The sequence below is a fragment of the Lycium barbarum genome, chromosome 5 (genome assembly GCF_019175385.1).
Source record: "Lycium barbarum isolate Lr01 chromosome 5, ASM1917538v2, whole genome shotgun sequence".
Lineage (NCBI taxonomy): Eukaryota > Viridiplantae > Streptophyta > Magnoliopsida > Solanales > Solanaceae > Lycium > Lycium barbarum.
Window position 1 is genome coordinate 83,964,891 of NC_083341.1, and position 15,463 is coordinate 83,980,353.

Sequence of the window (15,463 nt, forward strand, 5' to 3'; positions counted from 1 at the left end):
ATTACATATATTGTTTAGTTACAAAAATGGGGAAAATTAATCTCCTCGTAGAAATGTTTTTCTTTTTCACATAACTAATACATGTATAAGTTATGAGAAAATTATGTATTATTTTATGCATGGTAGAAAATAGAATGACTATACCCTGCATTACAGCTACCTGTATAACCAACCCTTGCATTACTAGTACCTACATAACTCTATCCGACAACCAAACAACCCCTTAGGCTAAGAAAGACTTGGAAAATTCCTGCTTGGAGTAGTTTGGCATAAATACATTGCAGTTTTCCGAAAAAGAGATTACAATGCTAGATTTAACAGGAACCTTTGCATATAAGATTATGCTGCAATAGAATGTTACTTGCCTTATACTTTAAGTTACTAATTCTATTTATTACTGTATTTGATAGTTAACTACAATTATCTTTTAAGTATGACCTGATAGTGTCAAAACAGAGTTGAAATCTTTTACTTTATTTCTGACAAGCACAAAAGGCGAATTGTGCTACTCTTTAGTTCTGTTTTCTAGGATATCATAAAACAAGCAGTTCATTCAACAGATACTCTACAGGATGCAGCTAAGAGTTGGTTTATTTGCCACATGAAAAAGGAAAGAAAAAAGGAGAAATACTGATAAACAGGCCGACTTAGATGGAATGGAAAGAATAGTACTTGTATATTTCTATCAAAGCCTCATATACAGATTGCATTCAATCCCAATTGCAATGCAATGCTTATCAAGATGTGCGTATAAGTTTTAACTTCTAAACGGGCTCTGAGTCAACTTTTTTTCAATCTTATCAAATTTCAATGACTCTTTAACTAAGAATTCATCCTGATGGTCCAGTCGACTATAAGCATCTATCATCTTGTCCACCTCCAAATGAAAATGAACACTATGATCGTTAAGATCATTCCACCATATTTGATCCATCTATCAACACGATTCCTCTTTTCAATAAGTCTCATTACAGAATTTGATAACCCCAGTGTTAAGGACGTCTAATGCTTTCCGTTGAGCTCGCTGCAACACATAATCATATAAGATACCAAGAGTTCAATCATAGGGGGAAAGAGTTCAATCATAGTGGGAAAGACTTAACACGCAGTTTTGACAAATTTGTGGACACAAACACTAATCATGGCAAGGGTTTTTCTTAAAAAGAATAAATAGGAGACCATCTTATATTATAGTATGTATTATAAGGAAGCTTTTCTCCACGTTAACAGAGGGGTTTACCACCCAAGAGCCTACATAATTACCCTGAATATTCTGCATTGTCAAACTAGGATAAGCAAATTTATGCGATAAGCCAACAATTTTTGCCCCAGATTTGGGAAAAGATTAAAATACTCAATGAACCAGAGCCAACCAACAGGAGCTCAGACAATATGACCTGCCAACAGTCCTCAATTTACATTTTCGCTTAGTTGCTGCCTTCCTTTTGATAGAAAAGAGGCAGTAGTAAGGAGTAAACTTGATTGTCATGCTTCATTCAACGCCCTTATGTTTGCCAAAAAAAGGATACAAACCGCCATCATCCAAATTCTCACCCTTCCCTCCTTGAACCCACACCTAAGCAGTTCAAAGTTAATTAAGAAAAATGAGATGACACACAGACTACCAAAAATGTAGACATTTTCCTCGTTAAATTAGGAGCATTTCCCAACAGTGTTTCCAACTCAGAGATATAATTGTAATAACAAATAAATCACGTATCTAATCTAGTACAATATGTAAATGATTGAATGAGGTGCCTGTTAACCTTTATATATCTAATGTATATAAAATGTAAATCAGGTGATCTATTATAGGTACCTTTAAACGATCCCTTTGCTCACCATATTTTGAAAAAATCGTTGCCCCTGTTGCCAAGGTTTCCTCAAGCATTCTGGATGAGCTACGGGCAGATTGCATTGCTTGTGCTTCGTCATCAAAAATCCTCAGAACATGAGATGAATCACCACTCTAGAACATTAACAAAATAAATTAGATGGAATACGTAAAAGTACTGAATGATTCATCACATCAGCACAGAAAAGGTTACATACAGCTCTCCCAAGTAATTCTGCCCTCTCCCGGACTTCTTGCATCCATCTCTGATGCCGTAAGTTATATTTATCCAGACTATCTCTATAAGAGTCAGCCTCTTCAGCCACTTGTTCCACTTTCCTGTACAAGTAAGACAGACTTTTAGTTATGGAATAACAACTTGTAATTTGAGCGAAAGACCAACTACGACTGAGCATACACACTGCAGAAAAGAATGACTCTCTTTGACTACCCAAAGAGTAAGCGAAAATAAATTGGTTTATGGAAAGTTGTGCTTTCTCCAGTGCATCTCATTCCACCATTCACGATTATTCTATATGAGAGATAAAAGTTTCTTAAGAAGTACAGGACTGACAATTTTGCACTTAGAAACCCTCATGAACTCATCATCACTTAACTTTTGGTTTTATTAATCAAAGGGTTGAGAAACTAATTCAGCCCCATCAAATTTGATGAGCCCTAGCCAAACTAGAATCATCAATATGGTTTGACTTAATTTCAAAAACTGAATACAAATCCTAACCAAATTTTCTCCTATGAATCACACATTGCAGTATAACCTAGGCTGATAAGATAATCCCAAATCTGGAAATCTACCAAATAAATCAGGTGTATCTTTCAAAAAAATCTGATTATTGATGGATCCTACCAAATCATACGACATCATATTACCTCAAAACTGAGACATTTACAAATTTGAGCATGTCAAGGACCCAAAGAAATGCATTTTGTCTAATTTTATACTAACTCGATAGGAGCATTTTCTTGTGAAGGATTATCATCATATAATCTGACATGCGTCGTGTCTAATTCGTTTTTAAAAAATTGATAGCTTCATCTCAAATTAATCGGTGATAAGACTCCTGTCACGACCCGTCTAGAGGGCCGCAACGAGCACCCGGTGCTAGCCCACCCGGGCACCCTTGGCTTACACATATACTTACATCTAGGTGAGCCATACGATTAAAAATACATCTTTTTTTTTTTAATCACGCTAATCCCATTGGACGACAACATCTTTAAATCATCATTGACATCTATGCCACATCAAATGTATATAAGCCGACGAGGCTATCAAAAGATATACAAAATATAGGCCGACAAGGCCGGACACGTCTAATCATACACACGTGACTACGAGCCTCTAAGGAGAGTATAACATATCACATGAGCGGGACAGGACCCCGCTATGCCCACAATTATGTACACAAAAGAATAAGTACTCAAAAGCTATGGCTCCGAATGAAATGGAGCTCTACTGTGAAGTCTCTGAGAAAGCAGCTATGGATCAAGCCTGTCTCCCTGTGCACCAGCGGGCATGACGCAGCGTCCCCAAACAAAAGGACGTCAGTACGAAGAATGTACTGAGTATGTAAAGCATGATCAATATCAATATAGAAGCATAAATAGCAACATAAGAAGTAGCATAGGATGGGAGATGGCAATATTGTCGTCATATGCACTTACTTGCCTTTCATATGAACTTTCCCTTGCTAATACGTATTTGTGTACATACATCATTATCCGTATTCCGTGATAGTACCCGTACCATATTTGTGCTCGTATTCGTATACAGGCCCTTATTCACATTCATATACATAGTCATATCATATTCGTACTCATATCATATACATAGCATTTCCATAGCATACCCGACCACGTAGGATCGGTGTTTCATACATACTTGGCCAATCAAGGCTCAAGGTTGCTCATACCTGGCCCTACCAAGGCTTCAGGGTTATCTGTACCCTCTGCAGAGGTGCGCGCATGTTACGTAATCGTATACATACTTATTTACATATCATACCCGGCCTCATAAGCTCGGGGTTCTATAATAGTCGTACATATACATAATAGCTCATAAACATCTTTACTTTTAATCATCATTATAATAATTGTCATCGTTATTATCATTATAGTCATCATCAATAGCATTATCACTACTATCGTCATCCATCTCTTCTACCTTAATAGGCCTATTCGTAATACGAGAAACTTAGTACAATCGTAGTGTATCAAGAATCGTGAGCTTACAAGCTCGGAAGATCAATTCATTTGGAAGACAACATACTCGTATAGAGGATTTAGATGTTTGGCCAAAGAACCATGCCTTATGAAAGAAGGGTTAGCCTTACATACCTTTCCGTCGCACTATTCTACACATGCGCGTTCCCCTCCAACGTTAGCGTTTCTACCTTCATTAAAGTCATACTATCATTAGAATCGATAATTATCACACATGGCTAAAACTAGGGGAAAACGGACAACATTTCCTTCATCATCATAATTCAACTACCAAACGTCAACAATACATTCACAATATCATAACAATGGCCATTAGTCATTCACATTATCCACATTCCTCAATTTACTTTCATTTGCCCATATCTATGACTATAACACATGATTTCGTCCATTCACATACAATGTCTATTTCATGGTCTTTCAACGTCATTTATAACCCATTCATGTCACAATATAACAACAATCATGATTCGATTCCAACTAATTCTCTAAATGGCACTATTCATCATTCATGACCCATTTTACCATATTCTTCTACACTCCAAGTATTTCAACTCTCCAATATCTTAAAAAACATATAAACATCATGAATCTTACCTTAGATGTTGTAGGAACAATCTTTAGTTAATAATACTCCACTTTGAGCAAAACCCTAGTTTATCTCCATTTGGATTTCTTGACCTTGGATGATCTTTGATGGTTTTCTTACTCTTGATTTACTTGTTTTATGTTGTTGGTCACCAAATATCTTTGAATTCTTGTGGAATAAATGTAGAGAGATGGTTTAGAGAGAAGGGGTGTGATGTAGAAGTGAAATGAAATAAACCTTGGCCCCCTTATTTAATGACTTGAAAATCTGATTTGAAGAGCACAGTGGTTGTAAACTTGGTTTATGGTCCGTATTCCAGTTTACGGATCGTCCTTCATGGTCGTATTTAATCATAACAGAACCAAAAACTCAGGCTGAAGCATGGTGATTTACGATCACGGTTTACGGGCCGTAAACCACTTTACGGTCCGTATTTTAGGTCGTATTTAACCATTTGATCAATTGGCAGAAAGTTGAAGTTTTGGAAGCCAAAATACGACATGGCAGTTTATGGACCGTATACCACTTTACGGTCCGTATTTCACTTTACGACCAACTGGCCAGGATGCAAGCCTGCAACTTTTCACATTTCCAAAACCTATAATTAGTCATTGTGGAGCATAACCTATCTCTTATCGCAATTGTCTTGGAATCTTATTTAGGGTCATCAAATGTCGTTTCTTACTCATGGAAACATCACACACTCGTGCTCATCACTAGGTCATTCACTTGCGTACCAACGGAAGATTTTCCGAGGTGTAACAACTCCTCAATTATAACTATGTAATTTAAAGAACTACATCATTTGCTGATAGCTAGAAAAAGTGAATCTTACAACATTTTCAGCTTAACCAATCAATCAACTATGCCTCAATATCAAATCAGTTGGTATGGCAGCCATATGAGTCCTCAACATCCACTCCATTAACTTCTATTTCTTTCCAATACTAAATTGTTTTCCCTCTTAGTCGAAATAAGGATTCTCTAAGCCTCACGAGAACAGCTAATTTAAAAAGAATTTTTACAAAAATATACAACCCACCATAATACATTACACCTACATAGCCATTTTTTCAATTTACATTGGCATAATCAACTATTTTTTTTTTGCAACAGTGGTTATACATACGGTATCCAACGACATTATACAGTATTAACAACAACAACATACCTAGTATCAAACATTATATAACAGTATACACGTACGGTAACCAATGTGGGGAAAATTATGCCGTCTATTTTTGAAAATATTTACGCCATGTAGCCCATGCTTTTTGTATAAACACCCGATGTAGCTAATATTTGTGTATAAACACCTTTTATACACTTTATACAAGGTTGATACATTGTATAATGCTCCCCCCCCCCCCCCCTCGGTATAATGTTGTATAATATTGTATAATGGGCTACATGGTGTAAATATTTTCAAAAGCTGTATATTTTTTAATTTTTTTAACAATGTGTCCACCTTGTATAATATAATTTTGTGTAAGAGGTGTTTAAGGGAAAACTAGGGTAACCCAGGTAATAAAGGAAAAACTAGGCTAAACCGGGTAAATATTCTTTCCCAGTAGACATAGAGCGTAACTTTCCCATCTCAACTATAGGAACCCTTAATTCGAAAATATCAACCAACAGAGAATAAAACTGCAATAATAACCGTTTGGAGTTTTTCGAATTCCGGAATTCAACTTAATTCTATGTCCAAACAGTTTTCTAGAATAATATTTGGGAAAAAGGTGAAAGCGATCCATGGCCAAAGAGGCAGTTAGGATTCTGTAAACCTCACACGAACAACTAATTTAAATGTTAACTATAAGAATCCTTAATCGAAAATATCAACCAAAAAAGCAGTCTCAATCCTTTTCTAGAGATCAGGTTAAGATATAGATCTGCAGAGACATTCTATTTGGGAGCAAAGTGAATGAATTTGACTCACATCTTTTCTCAAATTCTCAATGGAAGGATCACTCAACACGGTATTTGAAGAAGAGAAGTCAGTGTATTCTTTACGTTCGAGTCTCTCCAAACCATCTCTTGTTTTGAGCAACACAAGCCGGGAACTCTGCTACACTGCCGATAACGTTCCCTATCATGATCTCAATAATTATTAGTAAATATGTGTTGTCAGCCAGGTTCGATGTTTAATACAAAGGGAGGAAGAGTAACTAACATTTAAAAGAGACGGCTCACATTAAAACATTATTAATGAGCAGCAAGGGTGGAGATTATGCCACGTGGCCTAGTGTAACACTCCGTAAATTCGGGTTAGGTGTGAATATGTAAAAATCTAGTGTTAAGATGATATTATATCTATATAAATCCATTTTTTTATGAATTCGGGTGGAAGATGGTCATTTTGAAGTCAAACCAACAATTGAAGTTCTTAAGGGCTCTTAACTTCGCTTAAGTTTTGATAGGACTGTCGTCTGGGCGATTTTCAAGAAAATTTGTTGGTTTGACTCTCCAACTGAGTTACACATTTCCTTCATCATCATAATTCAACTACCAAACGTCAACAATACATTCACAATATCATAACAATGGCCATTAGTCATTCACATTATCCACATTCCTCAATTTACTTTCATTTGCCCATATCTATGACTATAACACATGATTTCGTCCATTCACATACAATGTCTATTTCATGGTCTTTCAACGTCATTTATAAACCATTCATGTCACAATATAACAACAATCATGATTCGATTCCAACTAATTCTCTAAATGGCACTATTCATCATTCATGACCCATTTTACCATATTCTTCTACACTCCAAGTATTTCAACTCTCTAATATCTTAAAAAACATATAAACATCATGAATCTTACCTTAGATGTTGTAGGAACAAGCTTTAGTTAATAATACTCCACTTTGAGCAAAACCCTAGTTTATCTCCATTTGGATTTCTTGACCTTGGATGATCTTTGATGGTTTTCTTACTCTTGATTTACTTGTTTTATGTTGTTGGTCACCAAATATCTTTGAATTCTTGTGGAATAAATGTAGAGAGATGGTTTAGAGAGAAGGGGTGTGATGTAGAAGTGAAATGAAATAAACCTTGGTCCCCTTATTTAATGACTTGAAAATCTGATTTGAAGTGCACAGTGGTCGTAAACTTGGTTTACGGTCCGTATTCCAGTTTACGGATCGTCCTTCATGGTCGTATTTAATCATAACAGAACCAAAAACTCAGGCTGAAGCATGGTGATTTACGATCACGGTTTACGGGCCGTAAACCACTTTACGGTCCGTATTTTGGGTCGTATTTAACCATTTGATCAATTGGCAGAAAGTTGAAGTTTTGGAAGCCAAAATACGACATGGCAGTTTATGGACCGTATACCACTTTACGGTCCGTATTTCACTTTACGACCAACTGGCCAGGATGCAAGCCTGCAACGTTTCACATTTCCAAAACCTATAATTAGTCATTGTGGAGCATAACCTATCTCTTATCGTAATTGTCTTGGAATCTTATTTAGGGTCATCAAATGTCGTTTCTTACTCATGGAAACAACACACACTCGTGCTCATCACTAGGTCATTCACTTGCGTACCAACGGAAGATTTTCCGAGGTGTAACAACTCCTCAATTATAACTATGTAATTTAAAGAACTACATCATTTGCTGATAGCTAGAAAAAGTGAATCTTACAACATTTTCAGCTTAACCAATCAATCAACTATGCCTCAATATCAAATCAGTTGGTATGGCAGTCATATGAGTCCTCAACATCCACTCCATTAACTTCTATTTCTTTCCAATACTAAATTGTTTTCCCTCTTAGTCGAAATAAGGATTCTCTAAGCCTCACGAGAACAGCTAATTTAAAAAGAATTTTTACAAAAATATACAACCCACCATAATACATTACACCTACATAGCCATTTTTTCAATTTACATTGGCATAATCAACTATTTTTTTTTTTTTGCAACAGTGCTTATACATACGGTATCCAACGACATTATACAGTATTAACAACAACAACATACCTAGTATCAAACATTATATAACAGTATACACGTACGGTAACCAATGTGGGGAAAATTATGCCGTCTATTTTTGAAAATATTTACGCCATGTAGCCCATGCTTTTTGTATAAACACCCGATGTAGCTAATATTTGTGTATAAACACCTTTTATACACTTTATACAAGGTTGATACATTGTATAATGCTCCCCCCCCCCCCTCGGTATAATGTTGTATAATATTGTATAATGGGCTACATGGTGTAAATATTTTCAAAAGCTGTATATTTTTTAATTTTTTTAACAATGTGTCCACCTTGTATAATATAATTGTGTGTAAGAGGTGTTTAAGGGAAAACTAGGGTAACCCAGGTAATAAAGGAAAAACTAGGCTAAACCGGGTAAATATTCTTTCCCAGTAGACATAGAGCGTAACTTTCCCATCTCAACTATAGGAACCCTTAATTCGAAAATATCAACCAACAGAGAATAAAACTGCAATAATAACCGTTTGGAGTTTTTCGAATTCCGGAATTCAACTTAATTCTATGTCCAAACAGTTTTCTAGAATAATATTTGGGAAAAAAGTGAAAACGATCCATGGCCAAAGAGGCAGTTAGGATTCTCTAAACCTCACACGAACAACTAATTTAAATTTTAACTATAAGAATCCTTAATCGAAAATATCAACCAGAAAAGCAGTCTCAATCCTTTTCTAGAGATCAGGTTGAGATATAGATCTGCAGAGACATTCCATTTGGGAGCAAAGTGAATGAATTTGACTCACATCTTTTCTCAAATACTCAATGGAAGGATCACTCAACACGGTATTCGAAGAAGAGAAGTCAGTGTATTCTTTACGTTCGAGTCTCTCTAAACCATCTCTTGTTTTGAGCAACACAAGCCGGGAACTCTGCTACACTGCCGATAACGTTCCCTATCATGATCTCAATAATTATTAGTAAATAGGTGTTGTCATCCAGGTTCGATGTTGAATACAAGGGGAGGAAGAGTAACTAACATTTAAAAGAGATGGCTCACATTAAAACATTATTAATGAGCAGCAAGGGTGGAGATTATGCCACGTGGCCTAGTGTAACACTCCGTAAATTCGGGTTAGGTGTGAATATGTAAAAATCTAGTGTTAAGATGATATTATATCTATATAAATCCATTTTTTATGAATTCGGGTGGAAGATGGTCATTTTGAAGTCAAACCAACAATTGAAGTTCTTAAGGGCTCTTAACTTCGCTTAAGTTTTGATAGGACTGTCGTCTGGGCGATTTTCATGAAAATTTGTTGCGAATTTGGAAAACCTTCCTTGATAAAAGTTGTAGATATTTGAAATAGCTTTCCAACGGTAGGTTGTCTGGCCCGAGAAAAGCTATGTACAAAAGGTTATGCCTGTTTTACTGAAGGGCACAAAAGCTGGAGAATTCGGCCAAAGTACGCCTGGAAAGTACAGGCCGTACTTTAAAGTACGGGACGTCCTTTTGGACGTACTTCTTCCGTTATTCACTGGTCTTGGCAGCCTAAATACGGGCTACAAGTACGGTACGTACTTCAAAGTACGGGACGTACTTGTAGGCCGTATTTTCTCCATTTCTGGCAGAAAATTGGGTTTGAAATGGGCATGGTCTTCTTTTGTTCCCATTTTTTTCATCCTTCCAAACCCTAAGGACGAAAATCATCTCTCCAAATCTTCAAATAAAAGGTAAGAACACCCTTAACATTACTAATCTATTCTAACATCAAACTCATGATTCTTACCATGATTCTTGTGATCAAAACCTAGGGTTTGCAGCATAATTCTTCCCAAAGTGATTCAAGCTAGGGTTTGGGTGTTCTTCATTATGAAAGTGAATTGTTAAACTTTGTTTAACGTATTAAGGTATGTCTCTTTAAAAATAAAATCTTTTTTGAATATAAAGGTAATTTGTATGTCTCTTTAAAAATAAAATCTCTTTTTAATATAAAAGAACTTCATACTACACTGCTTCTTGAAGGATCTTCAGTGAGATTTGATACCATAGCACCTGGTGAGAGCTTGAGGTGACTGATAATGGCATCAATCCAAAGAAGGAGTGTTCTTGTTTGCAGTTTTTCATTGTTACACTTGGCTGCTCAAACAAGGACTAGGCTTTTCTTTCATTTCCTAGGATAGAGTAGTATAGATTTTCTTTTTTCCTTCATTTCTTTCCATTATATTTATCTTTTTTCTGTAAATACTATTATTCATTTTAATAAATTCCATCAACATCAGGCTGATTGGCTTTGATTAAAAAAAAGGTAATTTGTATATCTCTTTTAAAAAAATCTTTTTGACTATGAAGGTGTTTTGTATGTCTATATTCCAAAAATCATCTTTTCAACTATGTCTACTTGTGAAGTGCGCTTATATTGTGAAAGCATGAATTGTATTTGAGAATCCTTGCTTGATTGGTTGTATAAGTTATAACTCTTGTTTGGTGGAATTTATTCTGGAATTAAAGATGATTTCTTTTAGACAAGGTCATGCGTGTGTAGGGTCAAGCCCGCATCGAACCTTATACAAACTATACTACTTTGTGAAACTCGCTTTTCCCATTATTGGATGATTGAACTTAATCTTCTAAAGGTTGGACCTTAAACTTGTTATGTTGTTGAATCAGGTACGCAATTCCCTATCTATTATGTAAGTAGAACTTTGGGGGATGCGGAGACTCGTTATCCCCACTTGGAAAAATTAGCATTGGCACTGGTAAGTGCATCTAGAAAGTTCAAGCCCTACTTTCAATGTCGTTCGACAGCTTATTAGAACTGTTAAATTGACTAACAATGAAGCCGAGTATAAGGCTATGATTGCAGGTTTGGAACTGGCCCGAAGTATGGGGGCTGAAATAATCGAGGCAAAGTGTGATTCTCTCTTAGTCGTAAACCAGGTGAACGGCGTCTTCGAGGTCAAGGACGAACGGATGCAGAGGTATCTTGAAAAAATCCAAGTGATACTACATTGGTTTAAAGAATGGACCATGCAGCATGTACCGAGGGAACAGAACAGCGAAGCCGATGCACTGGAAAATTTGGGATCCTCGGTCGAAGGGGAAGAAATCAACCCCGGGACTACGATGCACTTGTTGAACACGACAATAGAAAACGGACATGCCGAAATAAACACAATGGGTTTGACTTGGGATTGGCGCAACAAGTACATCAACTACTTGCGTGATGGAAAGCTCCCGAATGACCCAAAAGAATCACGGTCATCAAGGACCAAAGCTGCGCGTTTCTGCTTGGTAGACGGCCAATTCTATCGACGATCTTTCTTCGGTCCCCTGGCTAAGTGTTTGGGTCCCGGAGAGACGGAGTATGTGTTGAGGGAGGTGCACGAAGGAACCTGTGGCAACCACTCCGGTGCTGAAGCTCTAGTCCGAAAAATCATCAGGGCCGGTTATTACTGGAACCGGATGGACAAAGACTCAAAAAATTTTGTCCGAAAATATGACGGGTGTCAGAGACATGTTCCGATGATTCACCAGCCCAGGGAGTTCCTGCATTCGGTGGTTTCACCTTGGCCTTTCATGAAGTGGGGAATGGACATTGTCGGCCCATTACCATGGGCACCAGGTAAAGCCCGTTTCATTCTGTTTATGACTGATTATTTCTCTAAGTGGGTTGAAGCGCAGGCCTTTGAAAAAATCAGAGAGAAGGAAATCATTGACTTCATATGGGACCACATCATCTGTCGCTTCGGCATCCCTGCTGAGATAACCTGTGATAACGGACCCCAGTTCATAGGTGGCAAAGTCAACGGTTTCCTCGAGGGGCTGAAGATCAAGAAAATTGTATCGACCCCGTATCATCCGTGTGCAAACGGACAAGCGGAATTCATGAACAAGACAATAATCCAAAATCTGAGGAAAAGACTTGAAGTGTCAAAGCATCACTGGAGGGAAATATTACCGGAGGTGTTATGGGCATACAGAACCACATCTAAATCAAGTACGGGAGAAACTCCTTTCTCGTTGGTCTACGGGGCTGAAGCCCTTATCCCCGTGGAAGTTGGTGAACCCACTCTCCGGTTCAGCTATACCACCGAAGAGTCAAACGAGGAGGCCATGGCCGTAAAACTCGACCTCACGGATGAACTTCGCGAAAACGCGTTAGTCCGTATTGCAGCCCAGAAACAGAGAATGGAAAGGTACTACAATCGAAGAGCCAATTTTCGGCATTTCCAAGTTGGGGACTTGGTGCTTCGAAAAGTTACCTTGAACACCAAAAATCCCAACGAAGGAAAATTGGGTCCAAACTGGGAAGGTCCATATAAGATAACCGGGATCACGGGCAAAGGATCGTATCAGTTAGAGTCCATGGACGGGCAACGGTTGCGCAACAATTGGAACGTGGCCCATCTGAAATTATACTACTGCTAAGGTATGGACTCCCCGTGTTTTCTATCTAACCTTTCACTTTTGCAGAAAAATCGAGAGCCGAATAAAGTTAGAATTTAGGCCTGAAAACACGTGTTGCACTCTTTTCCTTAGTGCGGTTTTGTCCCAAAATGGATTTTCCGACAAGGTTTTTAATGAGGCAACAAGTACAACGTGTTACTCAATGAAGACGAAGATAGACGCCCAGAAATTCGGGGTCACACCCAACGAGTGGGGACTTAATAGCACTCACCCGATCTTGCAGCTTGGATAAGAGCTAGGGGACTATCACACCCACTCCGAAGTTTACCCCGATTAGCTGAAACCGGAGGCCGCCCTCAACAAAATATTACCGGACCTTCAATATTAGGCTCCGATGTAAGGACCAAACGATCAAAATGAATCGTGTCCACATAATATTTGCTTCGACAAAATCAAGAACCGGATCTTCTACATTAGGTTCCGATGTAAGGACCAAACGATCAAAATGAATCGTGTCCATTTAGTATTTGCTACGGCAAAAGCGGAAGGGAAAAATTCATTCTCATGTACACAAACACTTGCAATGCAAAAATTATCGAAAGTTTGGATAAACGATATCTCGGATGTCTTTATGTTAAAACAGTTCACCCCGGTGATAACCACCGTATTTCGGCACTATTTTCATTCATACACCTTATGCCGGGCACTACGGTCAAAATTCGACAAAGGCAACAAGGTTATGGCGAACCGAGCCAAAGTCATTAATCCCACGGATGGGGACTTTTACATCAAAATCTAGCTAAGGCTGAGATTCAGGTGTCCAAAAAATACCGGCCCTAAAAGATCAAAATAGCCGAAAAATTCCGGCCCTAAAAATGCCCGTCGTGATTCGGAGACGTCCGAATTCACAAAGTATAAAGTAAGTCCCATGGGCAAAACCTCAATAAAATTCTTGGACAAAATGTGCTGGATGAAGTGAGAAGCCGATATTCGGGCATAGTCAGAAATAACGACTATTTAAACGAACCGACAATCCGGACGAAGGTCTTAACAAACAACCATTCAAAGAAAAGAATCAAGAAAAACACATGTTCTATTTATATATAGAGGATTTTACATCAGAGACCCCTACAAAGGCGAAAAATAAAAAGCTAAGTACAGGCCCTAAATCTATCCGGAATGGCTGGAGCCGGAGTGTTTAGACACTGTCCACTCGGAGTCATCCCCGAGGTCACCCTTGGCCTCTTTCTCAATTCTTCTAGCCTCGAGAATAAGGTCCGGAAGATCCATGAATCCATGCTCGGCTTGATCAAGGGTGATCCTCCGAGACTTCCATTTTTCGTACTCAGCAGCAATAGTGGCATGAGCCTCGGCGGCCTCCACGCTCTTCAGAGCTTCCTCTAAATCAGCCTCGGCCTGGGATAACTTTGCTGCCAGATCATCCCGAGCCTCTCCGAGGACATCTTGCATGCGGGTGGCCGACTCGATCTCAGCCTTGAGGGTGTCATTAGCATCGACCGTCTCCTTAAGCTCGGTTTTCAGATCATCGCATATCTGGGCCCTCTGCTCCGCCTTCTCCTCGAACACCCTCATGCGCTCTTTGTACCGGGCACTCTCAGATTCGAGCAGCCGGTTCCTCTTAGCCAAGCTCGCAGCATCAGACTTCATCAAATCCAACTCCCCCCGGAGTTGAGAAAGGGTGGTTTCGAGCTTATCGAGCCTCGAGGAAAATTGAGCATTATCCCGGCTGAGGCCGATCTTGTCCACTTCGAGACTCCGGTTGTATTCGACCATCTCGGCCAGCTCTCCCTTCAACCGACGGTTCTCAGCCTTTGTTGCATCGAGCTCGGGTTGGAGGTTGGAAAGAGCAACTGCTCGACTCAGCTCAACCTCCTTCACCCGCAGAAGGTGCTGAAATTTCTCCGTCTCTCGACTTTGGGCATCCAGTTGGCCCTTAAGATCGTCCACCTCTTGTTGAGCACGGACGAAAGCCTCGTTGACAAGAACCACACTCTGCAAATGAAACAAGTTAGCATCTTGAACAAACAAGGCTAAAAGTCTCAGTGGAATTATGCGAAGAGGGCTAATAAACTTACCCGATTACCCGTGTGCATACCCTCATTAATGAGGCACTGCCAAGGGACCCCGTTCATCTTCCGCTTGTCCGAGTCCGAGACCAAGGGTTTGAGATAGCTTGCCACCCCCACCAGGCGAGAGAGAAAACTACAATCTTCCGGAACGGTGATCATAGCCGACCTTGTCCTCCTCGGCTCCACACTTGGGGCCGGAAAGGTGCGAACTAAGTTGTCCCTAGTGCCGGACTCAGTGGTCCTACTAGCCGCCCTCATGGCCCGGGGAATTGGGAGATGACCGAATCCAGCAGCTTCGCCGGTTGCGGGGGGAGTATCCGAAAACATGTCTTCGA

The 15,463-nt window shown here is 39.0% G+C and overlaps 1 pseudogene; it reads right to left on the reverse strand.

Moving 5' to 3' along the window:
- Nucleotides 1-649: 649 nt before the first annotated feature.
- Nucleotides 650-15,160, reverse strand: LOC132639542 (membrin-11-like; annotated as a pseudogene).
- Between the last annotated feature and the right edge of the window lie 303 nt (nucleotides 15,161-15,463).